The following is a 10556-nucleotide window of genomic DNA, read 5'->3' on the forward strand; positions in this document are numbered from 1 at the left end:
GTCGTAGCTGTCCTCCCTTTCTGCAGGCCTTGTCATCTTCTCTGGCAGCCAGACGTATGTATTGGTGGTCCGCGCGGGGCAGATGTGAGTTTCATTTTCATCTGGTGGGAGCTGCAGAAGCTTCACTACAGCCGGTCAAAGCCCTCGCTTCCCCCGGGGCCCTCGTTTTTCTCCCCGTTATCGTTTTTGGGGCACCGTTGGTGTGTGGCGAGGTCCTGGAAGGAGAAGCACCCCACGTCTCACGTTTCGAGCTTCATCCTTCTGATGGGCCAGCAGCCCTGGGCCGTCACCTTTCGAAGAGTCCCTCGGCCTCTTTTACCCACCATTTATGTGGGACAGGAAGCCAGTGGGGACTCGATTCACCAACTGCCATTTCCCCAGGTCACACAGGCTCTGAGAACAGTGTCCCCGAGGGCAGACCCCCACCCAAGAGAAGAGAGCTCTGGGCGTATTTCCCTTCCCACTGCCCCAAGAACTCGGGGTGGGGTGGGGTGGGGGGTTTCCTGCAGCAGTCACCATCAGGACCCACCTGGCTCCAGGTTGGAAGGCTCACGGATGTGCAGGCCCACGACCCCAGGCCCCGGCGACCCTTGATCTTAGCTGGTCTGCACTCGGCCTGCGGCTCGGCCGGTGACCCCAGGGACGGTGCGCATGTGGCCCCAGCAGGGGCTTCCACACCCCGAAAGCCGTGGTTCTGCGCTGCCGTCCCTCCTGGGGTTTCGGGGCGGTGGTGTGCCCTGCGACCCCAGTCTCTGGCATTCTGGAAAGGGTTGCTGGTTTTCATTCGTTCAGCTTTCTCCTCGCTGTGAGGATGCGCGTGGCAGATGCAAGCTCTTCACGCGTCGGAGCGAAAACCAGAATTTGCGAGTGGAGAGAAGTTTCATTCGTCCGGCTTCCTTTTATATGTGTTTGTTCACTTCCCGTTATTCCCTTTCATTGTATTTTTTTTCTCCCTCATTTTCTTTTTGGTTTTTCTACCTTTTACTTTATATGATCCAGAATTGACTGGTCAAATTTGCTCTCCAGTACCTACTGTTTATCTGATGTATATGCATTTCTAAATGCTTCCGTGAATTCTTTACTTAATTATTAGTAAATTATTATTGAATGGATAGATTTAGATCTCCATTTGTGTATTTTCAAATTTTGTTTTTTAAAAGAAAAACTACTTTTTTTGTGAAATGATAGAGATGTGTTATAAAATTTCTAACACTATATAATTATACGAATGAGAAACATATGCACACGTTCACATGTGCACACACGCTTAAAACCACCACCCAGAAGTAATTTTTGTGAATATTGAGTGAACGTCATGTGGCCATGTTTTCAGTGCCTATATACAGATAGATTGTGAAAATTAATTTGAGATAAGGAATCACATCATATATGCTATTTTAAAAGAACAACTATCGAGTTTTATTCTTAGTTAAAATTTTTTTTTTTGCTACAAATTTTGTTTCTAAAAGATCTTTCTAAAATACTGGGAAATCTATGAAAATATTGAAGTATTGACATTCCGGCTTCATTTTGAAAATTCCTCTACGGAACCATCGATAAAATTAGCTTCACGCAAACCTCCCCTCCCACGTCCTGCTGTCGCCCGTGCCTGGGCATCGTCGCGAGTCTCTCACAGACAGGGGACACTGTAAACTGTTACGAGCACGAGGCAAACAGATTGCGGAGTGGAAATCAGGAATCCCGTGAGAGAGCCGGGGTGGCAAGCGGCGGAGGAGGACGCCCAGACCGGCGGGGTCCCGCAGAACCGGCCCCCCCCCACCCCCCCACCCGCGGCTCCTGCTGGTGTTAGGAGCGGGGAGAGAGCGTGGGAAGAGAAGGGCTTACAGGTAAGGGGCGAGACTAGCCGTCGGGAGCGCGCTGCAGGATCTCGGCTCGTTTGGGGCGAGTCTGCGCTTTACAAGTCGGAGTGGAAGTGAATGAACCTTGGGACCTCGTGTTCCCTCGTCTGCTCCCTCTTCCTACGAGCGCAGTCGCACCCCCGGGTGCGGCTTGGGCGCCCCATCGCGCATCCGTCGCGGGTTGGGACCCCGTCCTCAAGCGTCCACGCCCTTCCCGCGTGGGCGGACAGGACAGGCCATTGGCAGCGCGCGGGCCCTGCGCTCAGGCGGGGTGCCGGCGCCCGTGTCCTGCGGGGCCCCGGGACGGCGGGGCGCGTGTGGGGAGCCGGCCACCGGCTAAGGAGCAGCGGGGCGTCTCCGATGACCGCGTCGGGGTGTCGTTGGCGTCCTCTGGCTTGTCCTCGTTGGAGGCGGCGGTGAATGCGTGGAGGCTGCGGGTTTGCAGGCCGGTGCCCTGTCGGCACGTGCGGCCTGGTGGGGCGCGCCGTCCACGCACCCCCAGGGCTTCGCGCTGCGTGCCTGGTGCTGCACCCCCGCACTCGGCGGCTTCCCGCGCTGGGCGTCCCCGGACTTGGCGCCTCTGGCTGAGATGAGCCGGGGGGCATCGTGGTCTCAGCCGGCGTCATGTACCAGATGACCAGGTAATTGACTGAGGAGGAAGCCAAAAAGAGATGTCCCTCAATGGACGAGGCGGCGCTCGGCTCGCCTCGTGGGCCGGGCGAGCGGCCCCTGCCACGCGGCACGCTCGCCCCGAGCTCCCGAGCTGCCGAGCTGCCGGCCCAGGCGTGTCCCTCGCCGGGCGCGCCGAGCCCCGCGTGCAGGCCTTTGCTTGCACGCCCGTGACATGCCCTTAGTCAGCCGAGTCACGGGGCGGAGCCGCAGCCGGGCGGCCGGGCTCGGGGTGGGGAGGGGTGGGGGTGGGGGGGCACCGCGCAGTCTCTGCCCCGGACTCCGGGAGTCCCGGCCCTGCCGCGCCCCGCCGGGCCCCCGGTTTGCTCTGTCCGGGCACGTGAGCTTGTCGGAAAAAAGAAAACAGCTTCGTCGATGGTCGTTTATTAACTTTTGCGTATAAAACATGTCATTACTGCTTTTTAAGTGAGATCTCAATCCATGAGTCCGGAATTTCGTAATTCACAGATCAGATATCTAAAATGAGATCGTTACCTGCTTTCCACAGTGCGCTTGTCTGTTTTTCCTTTTTTTCCCTCACAGCATCAAGGTGATTGGGAAGTCGGTGTTTTTGTGAAAATTTCAGGTGTTGTGCGTGTCACTTGGGCAGTATTTACCTGTGCGTGGCTAAGTCCTCCCGTTTCCATGGCGAGGCCCCCCCCCCCCACTCCGTGGCCTTTTGATCCATTCTCTCTCTTGGTGATGAGCCCTTAGGGAGCGAGTCCTGCAGATTGGTTATACCTCCCTTTCTATTAAATCCTGTTGTCATAACTGTCACGATCTCTCTGTCGCCCTTAAATGAATCATCGAGCGAGTGCGTTCGGGGCGTCTGTCAGGGCAGCAGGTGTGTGACTCTCACACACGTCATCACGCTGTGTGCGCACAGCGGAGCAGGACGCGGAGAGCCGAGCGTCCAGCTGCCTTTTGTGACAGCGTCCTATGGTGATCGCCCTGAAATGCTTTATGAATCTGAAAATACGCAAACGGGGAGCAAGCTCTGGAGCAAATGTCACGCTAAGAACGTCACCGGGCTTCACCTTCTCTGATAGGAAAAGGTACAATCGGACGTGAATAGGAACACGAAAAGAAACCGGACAGGAAGGGAATGATGCGTAAGACGTTCGTGCTCTTTCCGAACTCGTTCTATTTTGTTACGCTGCCCTCGGTGGTTTGGTCGAGGAGGGTCTTCACGTGCACCTTGGTTGATGTCTATTTCTGTGTTTTTCTCAGCGTAACCGATTTAGGGGAGCTGGGGGCCGCGCCTTTAAATTCGTGTTTGAGTCATTTGTTCACTGAACTCATTCATTCATTCATTCATTCGCTCCATGGCATTGATAAAGGCCTGTTTTGTGAAAGCGCCATGCCTGGGCCCACGGAGGCAGCTGTGAAATCAGCGAGGAGCCCGCTCCAGGGGAGTGCGGTTTACGGGCAGGAGCGTGCGCGCGTGAAGACCGACTGTCATCGGGAGACCTGGGGGTGCCCGGCGGGTGCAGAGCGAACTCGACCAGGCCGCCAGGGGCGGGGCCTGCCCAGAGGAGAGTGGCCCGGGGACAGTCCTCTGAGAGGGTGCGGCGAGGGCTGGACGCTGGTGTGCTCTCCGTGGACGGCGGGCGATTTAGGTCCCTGGGGAGGGGGGAGAAGTGACCGGGAGCTTCAGAGACCAGCTGGTCTTCAGAGGGCAGCGGGAGGGAGCAGGTCGTCCACGCCGGCGGGGACGTTCCGACGTGGCCGCGGACGATCGGAGCTCAGCGGCAGAGGGAACGCAGCTCAGACTCCTGATGGGAAGTTATCCTTTTATTTTTGGTAGGAATTTCTATAATAACTTTAAAAAAAAAAGACGTGTAGAGCCTCAAAGCACAAGTATCGTGAAGCGAATCCCGTGGGTGACGTTGAGCTTCGGCCTGAGCAGAGGCGACGCTTTCGCGGTCACCCGCAGCGTTCCCGTCAGCCCGGGGCGGCCTCGACGTGGGTTCGCCCTGCTCCTCGCGGCGCAGCACACAGAGGCGGGGCCGGCGGGTGTCCTTCGGCGGGGTGCCCTTTCCCCGCTGGCTTTGGCGACCACCAGGAGCTGCACGGATTGTGGTTCCTGGTGATCCTGGGTCACTCCAAGGGACAGAAAGATTCGTGAAACTTTGGGATGGTAGCTCGATTTTCATGTACCGATTTTTAGTTTTCAGCAGGACATCTGAATCCAAAAACACATTTTTAAAACAAATCAGAAACCTAATTCTCCAAGAACTGAAGAGAAGTGTTGCTTGTTTTCTTAACCGTGGGGTTCCTCGCGCCCAGCTCGGCACTGTCCCCCACAGCCGCCCAGTGAAACTTGTGGCCTTCATAAGTTTCCAGGTGAAAATGCGCATGTCATTTAAACCTCTCAGCGAGGGATACACTAGGAGGATATTTTTTTTCCAGGAAGGATTTTGAAATAGAAGATCAACGCATCAGCCCTTAAACCGTCGCAGTAACTCACGTTCATTAGGACGGCGTCCTCACTGTGGGTCGGTGAGGCTTTTGAAGAGACTTGGCCTCACGTCCTGGCCCTGCCGCTGACGACGTGTGTGAGAGCCGGCTGAGCTCATGTAACGTACGCCTCAGTTTCCTCATCGGGAAAGCAGGAGTAAGAATGTCAGGGTCACAGGAGCTTCGTCGGGATTGACGTAGGCGATTGGGGTGAACCCCCGCCCCCCACCCCAGTGTCTGGCCGATGGCAAGCGCCCAGTGCGTGGCCGCCGTCCTTGCCATCGTCATGGAAACCCAGACCCCCTTTGTCCTGCTCTGGTATCACATAGACCATCCCTCATTGGAGGGTCGCTGTGGACACAGGAAAGACATCGGTGGTCGCGGCATTGTGGGCAATCGCTGTGGCTTCTTCCCGTGCACTCGCGTTGGGCGCAGACAACACGACGAATTGTTCTCCAGCTGAGAAAGCAGAGGCGCGTTACCGCGCCCTGTCTGCACCGCGCGCCTCGTGCTCGGTCCGCTTCCCGGACGGGGGCGGATGAAGCCGCGGCGCTTTGAACACGGCGCTCGCACTGCGACTTTTATTTGTGTCTTTTCCTTATTATTTAAAGCTCTTTGCTCTTTGAGAATGTGGTAAAGTTCTATCATTTCGGGGCTCAGCATTAGCATTGAAAACATGGGATTCTTTACCTGGATTGATGAAAGTAATTTATTGTTTGCTGGGTCAGACACAGCATGCTGTTTGTCACACTGTGGTTTGTGTATCTTTCTAGAAGCTTTCAGCTTTGATCTGAGTCAAAGTACACTCAGTAGCACAGATGACAGAGTTCAAAAAAAAAAAAAAAGGGCCAGTGATGTGCATTGTCACTCATAGAAACTCTAAATCAACAAGTACAGAGACGCAGAGTGAAAAAATCCTGCTCCTTTAAAGAGGCTTGTGCGTTCTTGTGAGCGAGCAGACCTTGGCCTTTCGGGGAGACAAGGGTGTGGGGCGATTTATTAGTCAAAGATCGAGTTCCGTCAAAAGGCGCCTCTCCAAGGCCGGCCCCTGGCCCTCGCCTGTGTTTTTAGGTAAACACCCGCGTTTAAAAGCCCGGGCTCCGCCATAAAAGCGGCTTTCTTAAACTGTCATCAGAGTGGATTTTAGGACGTGCTTTTAATACTCACGAGGCCGATGTTTGCCTTTAAAAAAATGCTATTCGAGATAGCTTTCTATTTAACTTCCCCCCTCCTCACCCTCCCCACGTACCTTTTACCTGATTCAGGCAGCATTAGGGAAACTCACCTTGTTGTAAGACCAAAGGTTCGGGGAAATGTCGCGCATGTGACCTTTTGAAAGTCAAGGCTTTAAAAAAAATCCTTGTTTAAACACCATAAAAACTGGATGGAAAACAAAGGCATGTAATCTTCATCTGAACATTTGGTTTCAGATTCTTTTTATTGAGCTCGGGTTGATTGTACCGTGAGATAAATTAATTGTTCTCCAAGACTGCTCTGTGCTTGCATTTCCTCTACGGTTTTAGCAAACAATGGCTCATATCAATAAAAAGGTAAAAGAAAGAGGTTTGGGATGGACGACATTTGCACTTACTTAACTCTTACTCCTCTCTTACTCTTCCAGGTTACGATCGTCTTAAAGAAATTCAGCCACGCTGTTGGATCCACGTTTACAGGGTTAATTATCAGGAGGAACTTCAAGCCTGTGGCATAATATTGTTACTAGCTGCAAAATAATACATCCTATGAATGTAGCCATGTATTCAGGGCGCCGATATTTATCGGTGTTCCCTTTGCCTCCTGTTTCAAAGCAATAACTTTCCTATGAATGTGTATTTCTCTACCTAGTATATTTTCTGACAGGTATATTGAGGGGAAAAATGTGTACGCCGTTTTAACTGTGCAGTTCCACGCATGTCGACCACCGTGTCTAGCCACGCGACCACGACCGAAATCACAGAAGGCCCCCGGGCCCGCCGGCGGTCCCTTCCTTCCCCGCGCCCTGCCCCGGTGGCTGCTCACCTGCTTCTGCGCCTGGGGTTGTGGCCGTCGCGAGGTCGAATACCGCGTGACCCTCCGAATCTGGCCGCCCCTGCGCGTCGTGCGACTGAGACCCGTTCACGCCGCGCCGCGCACCCGCGGTCGCTTTTGCTGCTGAGGTCCCTCCCGCCGGGGAGCGCACCTCACGCTGTGCCCCGGGTCCCAGGCCTCGGACATTTGGGTGGTTTCTGGTTTGGGGCAACTGTGGGTACAGCTGCCGTAGACATCCGTGTCCCGGCTTTTGCGTGAGTGCCCGTGGTCATTTTTCGTGGATCAATTTTTAAGAGCGGGCTTCGCTTTGCAAGGTCCACTGTCAGACTGGGTTCCAGAGACGGGGATCAGGGGCGGGTGGCCGTGCGCTGGGCTGGTTTAGTTATGTCTTCCAAGTAGCTTAGGAGAAAAGGCATCTAATGTCCAGCCCAATTTACTAGATACGCCCTGGGCTTGGGAGCCGACGACTGCGACCGGGTAAGGTGGTACTTGGCTTGACCACCGGTTGACACATGCCCCTCCCGCAGGACTGCCGGAGGTGAGGGGCCAGGCTTCGGCGTCCCTGGTCCCCTGCCCACGGCCACCACAGCGGCCCCGTTGTCCCTCTGTCTTCTGTGACTGAGGAACCCTCCTGCTGCACGGACCAGGTGGCTCGGAGACCAGCCGCCGCTGCCGGCCTAAGTCGCAGTCACTGTTGGGCTTAGCGAGCGATTCCGCTCCGTCCCTGGGCGGGTGAAAGTTCGCAGACCTTTGACGGGGCCAGGGAGCTTCTCAGTGGCCGGGCTGCTGTTCACATGCTCATGGCCATGTGTGTGCCTTCTGTGGAGAAATGTCTATTCGAGTCCTTTGCCCGTTTTTGAATGGGTTTTTGTTGTTGTTGTTGTTGTAGAGTTTTTTGGAGTTTTTATAAATACTGGGTATCAATCCCTAACGTGATAGAAGATTTGCAAAGATCTTCCCTTCCCTGGGTTGCCCTTTAACTGAATATATTCCCCTTCCGAACCCCAATTGTTCTCTTTTTCTGTCTTTCTGTCTGTCTTTTCCTTCCTTCCTTCCTTCTTTCCTTCCTTCCTTCCTTCCTTCCTTCCTTCCTTCTTTCCTTCCTTTTTTTCCTCCTTCTTGCTCACTCTCTCTCCCTCCCTCCATCTCTCTCTCTCTCTCTCTCTCTCTCTCTCTCTCTCTCTCTCAGCTGATGCACCTTAAATATTTAAACAAATAGGAGCCTTCTTTAGAAATAAAATGTGTTTATAAAATGGAATTTCCTCGCTGTCTTGCTTCATGAGGCATTAAAAATGGAGATCATACTTATAAATCCCCTAACCCACAAATCAGCAATAACAGTGTACGATATGGGAAAATATTATTCCTGGCGTGCAGGAAAAAAAAAAAAACAAAAACAAGAGAAGACGTCGCCCCCGTCTCTAGGCGGGGCAGCGTGAGGCGGGCGCGGGGTTTCGGCGCGCGCGGCTCCGGGGTTAACACCGCCCTTTTGCCCTGGTACCTAGTGAGGCGGGTGACGGATTCGCGTCCACTCGGCGGGTGTCTTCGCCACCCACCGGGGAGCGAGGCCGGGCGCGCGCTCCAGACAGGACTTCGGCCCAGCCAGGGCACAGTTCGAGTTCGTATCAGAACTTCGTCTTTAAATTACAGAAATGTCCAAGCAACCGTCACTCAGGCAGCGACGATCGGCTTTTCCGCTGCTATTTTACGGAGCTTTTAACTCGGCGACACCAGTACTAAAATGTAAGTTTTATTATTACAAGTAAAGACAGATTTGATTTTATGAGATCATGCATTTTTACTTTATGAAAGTTTTATAGGTAAATCCAATTTAAAAGATTACTCTGTATTTAAAGTAAAATATAAGCAAGGACAGTATTAAAATTATGCTGTAGTTCTCTTGCAAGTCAGACGTTTAAGCCTTCATGCAGCTGGTGACTGGTGTGAACAAACGTTTCCCGATATAACTACGTGACAGTTACAGAAAAACAATCTTGTTTTGTGAAATTACAAGCGATTGTTTGCTTATTAAATATGTCAAGTCTAATTACGTGCATTGTCAGTTTTCTGTGCAACGTAAACGTTGCTTTTCTTTCGGCCGAGGCTCAGAGAAAGGAGTTTTTTGGATCAAAGTGCGTTTTCATCGCTTTTTTGTTTGTGCTGTGCAAAGTGGTCAAAATGGAGACTAGCCCCTCAAAACGGCAGCCTCTGGCCCCGGCGTCGCCCGGAGGGAGGAGGTTCGCGGAGCCGAGATGCGCAGGGCCGCCCCGCGGCTGCGAGGGCCGGCTTAGGACCGTGGAAGCTTCCACGCAGTATTTGCAGGCTTTTTTGTTTTGTTGTGATGGCAGAAAAGAATGCAAAAGAGTTATTTGCTCTAAATAGATTAAGCTGTTAGTAAACATGTCTCCTTGAAATTAACTGATGTGGGGACAAAGAGGGCACTTTGTCGCTGTCAGCTGGGTTTGTCTTAAGTCACAGGGACAAACAAGTGGAGCAGGGGTCCTCTTAAAACCCTCCTGGGAAGGAGGTCAGAGGTCAATCGGAACGGCCTGTGGAACGAGAGAAATGGAATCGAAGTCTCCGGCCCATTCATCCGGGCGGAAAGCTGGCCCTTCTTTCTCTCGCCGGCCTTTCTTGCGAGGGGACCTGGCTTTTCCAAGACCGAATTAGCATGGGGACAAATATTACTCAGGAATGTGAGCTCCTTTCAAGGTCTTACCACTTGGGATGGATAAGTCCTGCCTGGTGAGTGGCCCATGGCACGTCCGGGTGGCCGCCCAGCGCCTGGCCGGGCGATAATTAGTCTCAGCGTCGGGCGGGGACACAGAGGGCGCTTGTTGCTGTTTGTGGTCAGGGCCGGTGGGTGGGCCGGGCCCCCGACGGCCGCCGTCCCGCGGGCCCTCCGCGTCCGTCACTGGGGCCTGCGTTCGTCAGGGAGAGAAAGGGAAAGAGGGCGAGGACCTCAGGAGTGTCCCGAGATCCCTCGCGGGGTCCTGAGGCTCTCCTGCAGGGACGAAGGGCTCCAGCCGGCGGTCAGGAGGCGCTGACCGGTCCCGCGCGGTGGTCGCCCCTGCTGGACGCAGGCGCACCCCGGTCGCGAGGCCTCGGCATCGGGGTGCGACTCCGCCGCGGCTCGTCGCCCACGGTTCCCCGGGGCCCTGAGTGGGGTGCCGGGCGCTGGGCCGGGGCCGGTGGCATCACGCTCTCGGGGCTTCCCGGGAAACTCCAACCTGACGCCTCCGTCCCAAAGGCCTCGTCGGTCCAGATTCCCAGGGCGGCCGTGGCGTGAAGCTGGCGGCCGCAAGCCGAGGACGCGGCACGGAGCCACGCGCGTGGCGGGGCGTAGCGAACCCGAGTCCCCCCGTTTCTGCAGCCAGTTGGGGACTTTCCCCGAGTCGCACCTTGCGCCCTCGCTCTTGTCCAGCCCCGGGTTTGTGGTGACACCGACTGCGGTGGGTCCGAGTGTGCAGCAGCCTCGTTTTCTGGCCCCGGGTCCGAGTGTGCAGCAGCCGGTGGCCTGGCCGCCTGCTCCTCCCAAGT

The sequence above is a fragment of the Rousettus aegyptiacus genome, unplaced genomic scaffold (genome assembly GCF_014176215.1).
Source record: "Rousettus aegyptiacus isolate mRouAeg1 unplaced genomic scaffold, mRouAeg1.p scaffold_m13_p_13, whole genome shotgun sequence".
In the NCBI taxonomy this organism is placed as follows: domain Eukaryota; kingdom Metazoa; phylum Chordata; class Mammalia; order Chiroptera; family Pteropodidae; genus Rousettus; species Rousettus aegyptiacus.